Source organism: Monopterus albus, unplaced genomic scaffold, assembly GCF_001952655.1.
Source record: "Monopterus albus unplaced genomic scaffold, M_albus_1.0 scaffold5.1, whole genome shotgun sequence".
Taxonomy (NCBI): domain Eukaryota; kingdom Metazoa; phylum Chordata; class Actinopteri; order Synbranchiformes; family Synbranchidae; genus Monopterus; species Monopterus albus.
Genome location: NW_018127885.1, coordinates 1,064,642 through 1,078,653, shown reverse-complemented (window position 1 = coordinate 1,078,653; position 14,012 = coordinate 1,064,642). Strand labels below are relative to the sequence as shown.

The 14,012-nt window shown below is 40.2% G+C and overlaps 1 protein-coding gene across 10 annotated transcripts in view; it reads right to left on the bottom strand.

Moving 5' to 3' along the window:
• The window catches only part of shank3a (SH3 and multiple ankyrin repeat domains 3a), a 166,570-nt gene that overhangs the window by 21,071 nt on the left and 131,487 nt on the right, over positions 1–14,012 (bottom strand). The gene's annotated exons all lie outside the window — the stretch shown is intronic.

Sequence of the window (14,012 nt, the reverse complement as noted above, 5' to 3'; positions counted from 1 at the left end):
CTAGAGCCTGTCCCTCCGAGTCTGCTGAGTGACAGACTGTCAGCTGAGAACAACCTGAAGCTGTGATAACTGCATCCACTGACACAGCAGAGGGGCTAAAAAGAATGCATCTGTCTGCACCAAATTCCCAATTTCATGCTTAACTTTGACCCTTGAGTCTTCACTCTTCCTCTCTCACCTGCCTTCTCATTTTCTTCATCTGCCTTTCTACTGTAATCTTGCTTGCTTGTGCCATTTCTTCACTCTCCAGAAGCAATGCTGCATGAATCTCTATCTCCGTTCCACATTCCTTTGTTTCAGCATGACTGCAAATGCATAGTTTTCCTCTGCCCTCATTACACATACTCCACTCACAGCAAGAATACTCTTTTAGTGAAAGTGCCCTATATTATAAAACCTGATGCACAGACCACACTCTGCCTATCTGATAACAAGGCACGCATCTTCCCAAAGCCAGAGCCAGTCATCTGATCAGCGAGTCATAATTATGGTCACTGGCTGCAATGATACAGTATGTGTTTAACCTGTGGCTTGGTTGAATAAAAAACTAGCAGCAAAGCAATTTTTGTGGTTGAAAAACAACTTGGTGATATTGGTAATGCCCTGTCTAAATAATTTTACTGTAAGGTAGTGTGTTTTGTTGTTTCTATGAATCATCAGATGTATACAGCACAACCACAAATAGATACAGTATAAACTACTGGGCATCAACATACAAATTCTAAATGTTTTGGTACTGAGAGGAAAGGTGTTATTCTTTCAAGAGTCATAATTTTGCTCAATATTAAGGAAAAAAATCAGCTTGAAAATGCAAAAGATGAGTTTCTGCAGTCAAGTAAGGGGCATGTATCATGCATTTATTATTTTGAAACCAAGTTATTAAGTCAAAATACAATGGACTGGGTAAAACATGTTCAGTTGTTCAACTTTTTCAGTTCAGGTCAGATGATGCAGAGCATTTATTTCTATGGAGATAAAAGCCCTCTTCATGTGGATGGATATGACATCTCTTAACCCGGATGACTAAGATGACTGCACACAGATATGAAATGCACAAAATCACAAACTAAAACAGAAGCAGAAAGGGCAGTCTGAGGGAAAGTGGATACCTGAAACACAAAATACAATATCCTCACAAGTAGTTTGGTAGATTGACCAAGAATCCATCACTGACAAATAGTGAAATGTGCAAATTAACACTGAGTTACAGGTTACCTGAGGTGGTGAGAGGGAAAAGAGAGGTGAAAGGAGAGTTGGTTGGTATTTTGTCTGGGTGAAAGGGTAACTCCACATCTAGCGGTGTGAGAAAAGATGTGGCATTTTGTTAGAATAGGTTGTCACAGGGAAGTACTGAAGATGTGATATTTGGGAACATATTTTTGGATGAGTCAGGGCTTGCCTTTCCTGAACATTTAGAGTCTGTCTTTTAGAGCCTTCTCTCTCTGTCTCTCTCTCTCTCTCTCTCTCTCTCTCTCTCTCTCACACACACACACACACACACACACACACACACACACACACACACACACACACACACACACAAAGCCCTCACTTCAAAAATGGACAAAAGAGAATCATCCAAATGAATAATTTTGGGAGTTGGTGAGTTTGAATGTGCAGACTGACAGCGTTTTTGTCAGCATAAGTGGTATATGCTTTTGTGTATGTACAGTGTGCACATTGCCTAGTATTACTCACACTGTAAGAACCGGAATGTGTTCAGACACTCACATAGTGGGGACCTGGCTTTCCATGTGGGGACCAAATAAAGGATTGAATTTTAGGGTTTACTTGGTTTACAGTTAAGGTAAGGGTCAGTCAAGTAGTGGTCATGATTAAGGTTAGGGTAGGTCTCCAGGAAATTAATGTAATTCAATGTAATGCTCCCAAAAGCAATGAAGACGTGCGTGTGTGCATGTGTGTGTGTGCATGCACCATGTGACATCAGATGAAGTCTAAGAGGGCAAAATGCAGCTCATTCATCACAACTGTCATCTATTTTGTACAACCCAGGAGCATCTAAAGGCAGGGTTCCTACAACCCAGACAACCTCAACTCCACTTCCTTCTATTACAGACACACAAACAGAGGCAGGCAATGAGAGACAGGACAAAGGCCGTCCGCTAAGTAAATCATATTGTTGAAGTTAATGCATATCATAACATAGGTTTCTATAAAAACCTATAGTATTTGTTATTTTTTCTGGCTTGTTTTCCAGGATGGGGTGTAGCACCAGATGGGAATAAAACAAAGAAATGTCATCCAGTCTGCACCAAAGCTACATCATCTGGGCTGTCATTATCTGGCAAGCATACTGAGATTTCAGTGAACAAAGGCATTCATGACCTCCCTGGATGTTACTCAGGAAAATGTTTGTTATACAGTCATGTTAAAATGAAGCATATTTGATGATTACCATTATGGGGTTTTTTTTTGGACAGTGTTTGGACATACAGTAGTACTGATGTCAAGATGGAACATTTTGCTCCACTGTTCCTTCAGATTACTCACACAATATTGACAGAGGTACTGTTTTTTTTTCAGGCACGCTTAATTAAGACAATTAAACAGTAAAACAAAAAAATAAAAAACAAAAAACAAATAAATGACAACGTAGCAAAGAGCATAGTATTTAGTAAACACAAACAAAAGGAAGCACAGAGAAGAAGGTAATTTTACTCTGAGGACAATACAAGTGCACTTTAGGAGGTGGGCTTAGAGTATGGTTTAATGAGAGAGATCTAGAGAGAATGGCATTTTCATTAGAAAGAGGATGCTGCATCTTGTACTAGAAACGCACATGGTGGCAAGAAACTGCTTATGAAAACAGTAAGTAGCACAGGAGAAATCAAATCTAAAATCTGGTCGATGTATAGGTTTTATTTTGATTCTGTTGGACAGACATATAAACTAGAGGCACAATAGGTACAGTATGAAATATATTCTTGTGAGTGACAGCAACTGACTCCTGCACTTGTAGAACCCGAGGACGAAGACGTGTCCCGAAGAGCAACATGCTTCTATAACAGCTTGTCTTGGTAACTTATCTTAACCAGAGTTCAACTGGCAGCATTTTACCAACTAATCACACTGGACTACAGCAAGCAAATACACAAGTGAGACTTTTGATAGCATCATATAACTTAGATAGAAACTCCCTACATCTGCTTAATCTATGATGTTTTGCTTCTATGTGTTCTAAGTGGTAACTCATCCATAATAATGTGAGAACTAGCTTCTCTCACTGGTGATAGCTGTGAAAACTGTTATAGTCAAGATGAAAGTATATTTAGCACATCAAGCTATGTGTGACACTGTAATACTGCAGCTCTTTCTGCCACTCTGTTCAACGTCTGTTATAAAGCCCATTATTGATAGATGGCAACACTGTCACTGTCTTTGACTGAAGGACACGAGACACATCACATACAAACAGATGCACAGAAACACCAACACACACAAACCATCTCTCAACCCTTCTCAATGATTATTAACCTATGCTGTTTCACCACTGATAAGAGCTGCATACAAACATGCACACACAATCACACAAACACAGTCAAATCAGCCTCAATGGCTTTTTAATTCTTTCCTTCCACACCCCCATTCATCCCTCCTTTCCTTTTCTCTGTCTCTCTCACTGCTTACTCATTCATGGTGTGCATGTTAACCTCCTAAACCAGGTAAGACTAAGTAGGGGGTGTTGTAAACGCTGGGGGCTCCCAGCACCTTGAATACTAAAACACTGTTTAAATAATCAGAACAATGCTGGACTCTCTGGTGTAGCAACTACCTGAGAGCAACACAGCCTGTGAGGAGTTGCTTGTTGCAAAAGAAAAATAAAGACAGAGCCATTCTCTTTCTTCCTCTTTTGTGCTGTCACACAGTGTGCCTGTTATTCCCCATAGCCAACAGTGGGTCCCTGGACTGCGCAGGTGGTTACAAGGCTAACTGACTTCCAAACAACACAGAGGACAGAGTAGTGTCTTCATTTTATTTTTCCTCTTCCATCATTTAGTCTTCCTGCTTTTCTATTCCTCAGATGGTTCTTGACAAGCCAGTTTCACAGCATGGTTAGGGTTTGGTCAACTCTCTCAAATGAAAAGTACAATGCTGCATAACGTCCGACACAGGACTCAATCTCCGTTTGTCTATGTGATATTCAGGCGTTTGTTGGACCCATTCACCCACTCCCAATCCATCCACCACCTTCATAGTGTTTTTAATGTTCTATATGTGTTCAGCAGATGCTAAATGTTAGCTTCCCGATCCACACTCCCGTCCAGTTGGTGGTGGTAATTGTAATGATCAGTGCAGTTACACATAGTACCGCCAGGGAGGCGCTGTGTTCTGGGAATGTTGTGAATAGACTTAGAGGGAGTTCCAAAAAAAAGAAGAGCGTTCTTGGTACAATTGTAGCCTCATGATGATTAAAAGAAAACACAACATGGTACCAGGAGTAAACTGAGTTCGCGGAGTGAGTCGACATGGAACTAAAACCGCCCGAGAGTTTGAGGTGGTCGGGGAATGTCGACGAAAATTGGCGTGCTTTCAAGCAGCAGTCTAACCTGTATGTCAGGCTATGGGACTGGATACGAAGCCGGACACAAGGAAGGTAGCACTTTTGCTAACTGTAGCAGGACCACAGGCCATTGAAGTCTTCAACACTTTCGTGTTTGACCCGCCAGAGGATAAAGACAACCTATGACCAGGCTGTGTATCAATTTAATCTTCATCTCTTCTGTACACCTATGGAATTCAAATCACACACACGAGGTGAAGCTTCAGGATAATCTTCAACATCAAAGGTGACAAAGCTTAAACTGTATGAGCAGCGTATCTGATATGTGTGTGATGCAGCACATAATTAATCGAAGTATTTTCCTGCATACATATACTGTATATACATGCATATAAAAAGCTGGGTGCAGGGTACCAATTAACTGGGAGCTGGTGGGATGCGATGTTAAAGTGGGAGGACAGGGAGGACAGATTAAAACAGAAGACTGAAATAGAGTAAACCAGTGAGGAGGAGGACAGTAAATGACAAGAAACAGTTTATATGAGTTATATGAGATATATATTTATATGAGTTAACCAAAAAGTCTGATTTAGTCTATTTCCAAAACAATCCATATGACAGTTCCAAATATTATCCATTCACATTGATCATTTTTGATCTTCCATATGGTTCAGGCTTGGTTAAAGTTATAATCCTTAAGATTTACATGAACTCAAACCCTTTTTGATATTACTGTATGTGGTCTATGATTTTCGGCGATCACTGTTTAATGCATCTATATATTAGTTTTCATTGTTTGGGGCAGAGTCCACCTTTGGATTCAGGTTATCTTCACACACACATGAAGAATTTATAGGAAATGCATGTAATGCAGCGTAATGCAACGTTAGCTCATGGATAATAGCGTCCTCCCACACCTTTCCCACATCAGAACTGCAGGGCTGTGTCCATCAATTACTGTAACCTTCCAAATCTGACAACTTGGATGTCAACACCCACTTCACACTGTTACTGGGCAGCAGTGTGAACGTGAGAAAAGGCTTGAACCTCTCTCTAGCTCTTTTTTTTTCCATTTGTAACAACCATGTGTCACATTTCATGTGACCAACTGAGCGCAACACCGTAATGGTCTTTTTTTGAGGGACTGTGTAAAAATGGGAAATGTTATCCCCAGATTTAATTGTTTACCATGTCTCCCCACTTATCACCCTACCTTTATGGAGTCACAGGCCTCTGGTGAGCCTTTCATACATCAAGACAACCTGTCCACACTTTAGAAGCCAAGAAGGAAGGAGAAAGCAAGACTGTGAATGAGGGCATAGACTGTTCCTGGATATAAACCTAATGCCCTCCTTTTAGTATGAGCAGTACAAGTAACAAGGCGTTTGACTGGAGTACAGACAGACAATGACACTGAAAGTACTAACGATCCATTAGGGAGCCAGGCTTGTAATAAAATAAGACAGAAGATGATATCTAGTAAGGCCAGCTATAAAGAAAAAGTGTTTATCAAGTGTAAGAGTGAAATGATTTGCCTTGACCCTATAAGTTAAAATGTCAGATCTGCCCCCTCTAGGTTTATTAAGAGCAAAAGAAGGTTGAATGAGTAATGGGATTTATTTGATAATCAGGTCATCTCTCTCTTAAAAAGGGATACATCAGTACTAACCTTTAATTACAAACATAAAAAGAATTAAAAAAAAGAAAAGCTTCCTGTGTGTGGAGTAAAGTGGGGCTGAGATAAAGAGAAGGTAAAGCAAAGCAAGAACAAAGGAAAATGGACAAATGGTAAGACCTTCAATTGTTATCTAACAAGTCTTTCTAAAATATTTGACACATATTTAGAGAAGGTTGGCACAGCGGCAAAGTGGTTAGCGCTGTCGCCTCACAGCAAGAGGGCTCTGGGTTCAAGCCCCAGCCGACCTGGGGCCTTTCTGTGTGGAGTGTGCATGTTCTCCCAGTGCCTGCATGGGTTCTCTCTGGGTACTTCGGCTTCCTCCTACAGTCTAAAAACAGGCAGCTTAGATAGATTGGTGACTCTAAATTGCCTGTAGGAGTAAGTGTGTGGTTGTTTGCTACATATCAGCCCTGTGATAGACTTGCCTGTCCAGGGTGTACCCTGCCTCTCACCCAATGTCAGCTGGGATTGGCTCCAGCTCCCCTATTCAGGAATAAGTGATATAAAGGAAAGAAAGTTACTTTCGGCTTTTCCCGTTTTAGGGGTCGCCACAGCAAGTCGTCACACTGACAACTCGCATGTTGACATTTGGCACGTGTTTTACGCCGGATGCCCTTCCTGACACAACCCTGACTCAAACCTGGGCCAGATAAGTGGTATAGATAATGGATGGATATTTCAAGGTTCTCTCCAAGTATAGATAATGGATGGATATTTCAAGGTTCTCTCCAATTACAATATAGTGGTTTTTTTGTTTGCACTGAATCAAGCTCTCTATCATACTCATATTTGTAGCAGTGCACACCCTCCTCTTCTAAAAATGAAAACATTTGTATACTTGCAGACAGACACTTTTCTTCAGTCTTTAATACATTTCCCCTCACGCTGAGTCATATTGCAAGTTTCTCACACTTACCAAAGGGGATAATTTTAGGTTGTTTGACAATATACCATTTTAACATTACATTGCCTATGAGCTGTCTAGTCTGTGTGTTGATGGCAGAACAGTGCAGAGAATTGTGGGCAGAGAGTGACTTACCCCAGTACAGGCCACAATATGTGGAGTTTGGTTGCTCTGCCTTCACAACTGTTACCACCCCGTCTATCCTGCTACATAGCACAGGCAGATCTGATACCACAACTGGACAACAGTCCATTTTCAAGTCCCAATGTCTTTTCAATTCCTTTCCTAAGACTTTGACCTGGAGGTCATCCATTAGTCCTGCTACTGGTTTGCTGCCCAGCTTGTATAACTGAAAAAACTGCGCCTGGCCTCCCTCTTATCCTCACTTAGAGATGATTAAAGGCTCTCATGAACGTCCATTTTGTGCAGATGGCTACTCAAAATATCTCAGCACCATTTTCCTGTTAAAGGACATCCAATGTTCTTCATTTTGAAAGTGAAATATGCCTTCTTGGATGAGCAGTACCAAAAACTGTCCCATTCTGTTTCAGCCTCCAGCATATTCACATGATTTCATATATCTCCTTCTCTGCTGTTTTTCTCCTCCTCCTCTCCCTCAGAATTGGTTGGTTTGCTGAAGAGCCTTCAGATAGCGTGCTGTTATCGTTTAAGTGTCGAAGGCAGAGACCAATGCCTATAAATACCTCAGCTCTGTCAAAGTGGAGGAATCCTTGAACAGTTTAGTCAAATACAAGCAGCAGCAACATTGTAGGATAGCAGAAACAGAAGAGTAGGACTGTTCAGTATAAGAACAAATGTATCTTTAACTTTATCAATGTCACTGACTGAATCAGTAGGTTTTATATATTGGAACTCCCCTAACCAGTGACTGATATGTGTGACAACCCTTGCTGTGCTTGGTCGGTTGGCTTGTTCTTTATTGTCCTTTCTTTTGAAGAAGTAACCAGCCAAGAGGTCATCAACGAGGGAAGACTGTTCTGGACTGCTCAGCCAGGAAGCCTTCAGACATTGCTCTCTTCAGTTCCTTTGTCTCTCTCTCTCTCTCTGAAGCCCCTTTCAGACATGCACTAGAACCCTGAAATAATCTGAGGGACCCGGAGGAGCTGTATGTGAGAATGCAAATGCCTGGATCAGTTGATCCAGACCTTAAGCAGACTTCACCCTGCCAGCTCTCTAGTCCAAAGTTTGTGTAATGTCCAAGTGAGCTGGAGTGACCCACCCCATGTGAGAGAACAGCAGCGTATAATCTGGAGTACTTGTATATTCACACAGAGCTAGTGGGCATATTAATGACATTTTATCATGTGACTGTCACAAAACTGCAAGAATGCATACATCCAATGGCGAAGAAAAATAGTTATTTACAATCAAGATGTCAACGAAAATGTAAAACTGGAGACACAATGAGATTCAGAACTTCTGACATTAAGAGCTGGTGCTCTAGTTATGACCAAATTACAATCCACCTATGTGACCAAGTCATGTCCCATCATGTACCTGCCAGGTAAGTTGGTATGTGTGTGTGTCACATTTTTCACAGCCAGTCAAAGCAGTTAAAGAGTTTATCTAACAAAATGACTCAACCAAGTTTGTCTACAGTGTCTTACTTGTAAGAATGTCTGCTGCAGATGTGCAACAGCGGCCATACCACTGTGAAATAGACTGGACTTCCAGCGGGAAACGCAGTAACCTGCCCATGTGTGTATGTTCTTGTTTACCTGTCTCTGTGTGTATACACACATGACCTGCTGTCATTCAATCCGGCCCCTATCAAACATGGTATGTCTCTGTTCCACTGTGAGACCCGATTCAGCTTTGATTCATTGTTCAAATAGTGTCACCATCTATTTTGATGTGTTATGGCTCTGTCCTTCACGGAGAGAGAGATGGCTCAACACACTTGACTGACTTCTGATGAAAAGTGCAGATAGTATCATCACTCTGCTGCGAACAAACAAACAACAACCACACACTCACACAAAGTCACACACATGTACATACATATGACATCGTAAGACACTTCAGCGGGACCCCTCTGGAACTGCCAGTCTATTACACTGACTCAGCTATACATTAATACCAAAGACATGTCTTCCAACTTGTTGTTAATATTCTGTCTTTCTTTTTAATAAAAAGGATTAGTTGTTATGCTAATCTATCTGCTGAATCCACATAGAGCTGAAGCTTGTCTCTGCGTAAACATGAAAATGTAAAAATAAAAACAAACAAGAAAAAAACTGTCCATTTGCATGCAAGTGTACATACACAGCTTGGTGGTGTCAGCATTAGCATACTTGCTTTGCATTTTACAAGAGTTACTAAGTGAATTCACTATCAACAATATTTGCAGTCTGGGCCTGTATAGACAAAATTATGGTGTCATGAGAGAACTTAACCAAGAGCAGTTTGCTAATGAAAGATAAATGCTTTTCTGTTATTTTTATGTGCTTAAGAACAGTAAAACTACAGGCTGAATAAACCTGAACAGTAAGACAAAATGTAGAATTAAAGCTGTAATAATCAAAATGGACAAGGTAACTGAGTATGAGGGGGCCTGATGATGGATGAAGACACATTGGGGATCAAAGCAATAAATGTAATTTTTATATTAAAATTATAATTCTACCATTTTTTTAATCTATGGAGAACCACAAAACTGTTCCTACCACATTCACAGATTTGGTCTTCATGAGCAGACTGTACTGAATAAGAGAAATTACACATATCAAAATAAATAGGCTCCTTTGTAAATGATAGTGATTCTCGTGAATTTATTTTAAAAAATACATAATATTGAAAATTTATAATTGAAGTAATTGTGTTTAACCTGATGGACAGATTTCGCCTGCATGCAATTTATGGAATTCAGTTGTTTCTCATAGCTCCTGTTGAGGAACCCCTGAATAATTCTGTTAAGCCTTATGCAAGCACAGGTATAACATAAAGGGGGGAGAAAAAAGGGGGAGAAAAAAAGAGATTTCCTTTCTCCTGCACAGCAAGCAGAGGGAAAGGTGTGATAATAAAGACCAAGCACTCCCTTCATCTTAAGTCAGGCTCTTGGAACATCCGGTAGACACCAGTTAGCCGATCTGAGAGACTATGTTTATATGTAGGCAGCAATTCAAAAATGTATTCAGGAGCTTCAAAATATTGAGCCAGATAAGGAATGACTAAAATCCATCCATCCATCCATTATTATTCCACTTATCTTGTAGAGTGTCATGGGGGCCTGGAAAAAATCCCAGCTGACACTGGGCACAAGGCAGGGTATGCCCTGAACAGGTCCTTCTTGATGTGGGGCAAGAGTGAAAAAGCTGTTGAAAAGCAAATATGTGACCACTTGCACAAGAATGATTTGTTTGAGGATTTTCAGTGAGGATTTAGAGTCCATCACAGAAGGGCTCTGTACTAGGTCCAATTCTCTTTACTGTACACATGCTCCCCTTAGGAAATATTATTAATAAACAGCACTAATTTTCCATTGCTGTGCAGATGATACTCGGTTATATTTATCTATGAGCCCGGATGAATTTGATCAATTGGTTAAGCTTCAAGCATGTCTTCAAGACATAAAGGCCTGGATAACCTGTAATTTCTTATTTCTAAAATCCAGCAAAACCATAGTTATTGTACCTGGGCCTGAAAATCTTAGAAATATGCCATCTAACAATATATAGTTACTCTAGTTGACATAGCACTGGCCTCCAGTACTACTCTAAGGAACCTTGGAGTCATCTTTGATCAGAATATGTCCTTTAAATCACATATAAACCAAGTCTCTAGATCTGCCTTCTTTCATCTGCACAATATTGGCAAAATCAGGAGCATCCTCTTTCAAAGTGATGCTGAAAAACTGGTCCATGCATTTATTACTTCCAGGCTGGACTACTGTAACTCTTTACCATCAGGATGTCCCAGTAAGTCCCCCAAAAGCCTACAGTTATTCCAAAATTCTGCAGCCAGAGTACTGACAGGAACTAGCAAGAAAGATCACATCTTTTCCATATTAGATTCTCTCCACTGGTTCCCTGTAAATTCTAGAATAGATTTTAAAATCATTCTCCTAACATACAAAGCCCTTAATGACAAGGCTCCATTGTACGTTAAAGACCTCATAGTGCCTTATCATCCTAACAGAGCACTTTGCTCTCAGAGTGCAGGTTTACTTGTGGTTCCTAGAGTCCACAGAAGCAGAATGGGAGGCAGAGCCTTTAGCTATCAAGCTCCTCTCCTATGGAACCAACTCCCAGTCTCAGTTTGGGAGGCAGACACCCTCTCTACCTTTAAGATTAGACTTAAGACTTTCCTTTTTGATAAAGCTTATAGTTAGGGCTGGATCAGGTGACCCTGAACCTTCCCTTAGTTATGCTGCCCCCTATGATGCTCTGAGCTTCTCTCCTCTCCTCTCTCCCATAGCGTGTCCTCTCTCTCTCTCCCTTACCTTTCTGCTGGCATCCCTGGCTCTGGAGCTCCAAATTTCTGATGAGCAATCACTGGATTTGTTTGTTTTTTTTCTCTATAATAATAACAATAATAATAGTAAGGTCTAGACCTTACTTTGTAAAGTGTCCTGAGATGAATTTTATTGTGCTTTGGCATTACACAAATTGAACTGAATTGAATCCATATAATATTTGGTTTAAGAGGAGGAAATAAATATACACAGAGCGGGTATTATTTGACCATTAACCTCTTCTCTGTCTAGCATCCACTCCCTGTGCCCTTGGACTCTGAGAGCACCTTCTGACATTTTATTTGTCCTGATGTGCTAAGAGCACCCATCCACCAGACTGAAATGACCTATAGTTCATCCAGCCGTTGTTTCAGTCATGTACTATGTTGTCACATGTATAAAATTGTCTCTTTTGCCCTGCTTAAAACAGAATGAATTTATAATTAGGAAGCCACTCTGCATGTAGCTATTATGACCAGTCAAATTTGACCATACAATGTATAATGTAATAATACTAAATGACAAGGATATATCTGTTGCTGATATTGTAGTAATCTAAACCAAGTTTAAATCATATTTCTAATTGCATCATTAAAATATAGCTCTCAGTATCCATACTATCAGGTGGCAATATCCACAAATATGTTCAAAAGAATAACGTTACAACTCACTGTGTAACAGCGTCAAACAATTTCTACTCAAACAAGTTCAAATAACAGTTTGAATCCATCAATGACTACTGACTTTGTACTTTGAACATGAGTGGGGAGGAACCAAGCTACAAAAAGTCCACAAAGATACACTATGCTGATAGTTTCACAGTTTCTGACCATATGACATCCTATATGATCCCTCACCAATCCACCTATATCCATCCTTTCATCTCTCTTCTCTGCTCATATCATCCCCAGCTGCTGCAGCAGTGCTGATGTTTAAGCATTCTAACAGAGTGCAGACACACTCCAAAACTTCTTAATGGGCAGGCTAAAAATAGCTCAGGCTGGATCTGACTGGGCTAATTCATGCGGCTGTGAGTCATTCAACTGTGCTGCTGCGTGAGGAGAACAAGAGAATGAAGTGAACAAGCACAGACAGAAAAGACATACAAGTTTGCATGCATATTAAGATACAAAACCACTGAGAAAATCAAACATCACACTGTTGTGTTCCTTAAAGACATCAGAGGCAGCAGGGCATACTAAGAAAAATTGAGGCTAAACTAATAGGGCTGGTAAAAATACCTTGCTGTTTCATGCAACATTTGTCAAAATTTATCTATTTGGCTGTAGCATGCCAATTTCTTTCCGGGGGTTAGCAGGATAGGGGCAGGGTCTTTCAGCTGAGGGCTGTAAGACTCCAACAGACTGTAGATTAACGGTACCATTGCTGAAAATGAGTGGCCCCCAGCAGTTTGGTAGCATCATTAGAAAGGGAAGAGCAATTCATACTCACATCATTATCCCCTTCATTAACATGGGTAAACATCTACTATTAACCCCGACATACAAACCAGCAAACGTGTGTGCTGTGTGTGCATGAGAGCAAGTAGGACAAAGACATTCAGACATATTCTGCAGATTTAACAACTCTTGTTGAAATCATGGTGCGTGTGTCAATAGCCTACAGAGCACAATTCGGTTTTTTATGTTACACAGTACAATGATTTACATTAACACATGGGTACTGCACATGTCCCAATCGCAAACAGATATCCATAGCCATTTGCCCACAGCCGGCAGCATGGACAAATGGCTGCATTACTCACTCTTAATGAAGAGAATCAATATTCATTGCTCGTTGCCCTATTTTTTCCTATCAGTCACTTATGCTTTCCTCTTTCCTATTTTGTTCTCCTTTTGACGTTTACACTTTGCCTTTGTCTTTCCTCCCTCTGTCTCCTCCAGCGATAGTTGAAGATGAACTATTGGCAACAGATACTGTAGCTTTGGCTGTGCTGAGAAAGACAAGAACAGTGTGCACTGTAAAAAATAAAAAGTTGAGGAAACAACATTTCAAGGCAACTAACTTAAGTAAAGTCTTGAGTTTGGAAATTTAACTTAGGTTTAGATTTTCAGTTTGTCCAGCTTACAATTTTTACTTCTGTTAATCAGAGTTATTATTTCACATTATCAAAATTTAGAAATTTTACTTCTGCTAACTTATTCAAAGTTAATGTAACTCAAATAAATACACAATAGGAATATTTATTGACCTAAAAAAGGCATTTGACACAATCAACCATGAATTATTAATGTGCAAGCTAGAAAAATACGGGATCAGAGGAGTGGCTTTGAATTGGATTAATAGTTATTTGACGCAGAGGCGCCAATTTGTGAAGTTGGGTGAACATCAGTCGAGTGAACTGGACATTGTATGTGGGGTGCCTCAGGGTTCAGTCTTGGGACCGAAATTATTCATATTATACATTAACGAT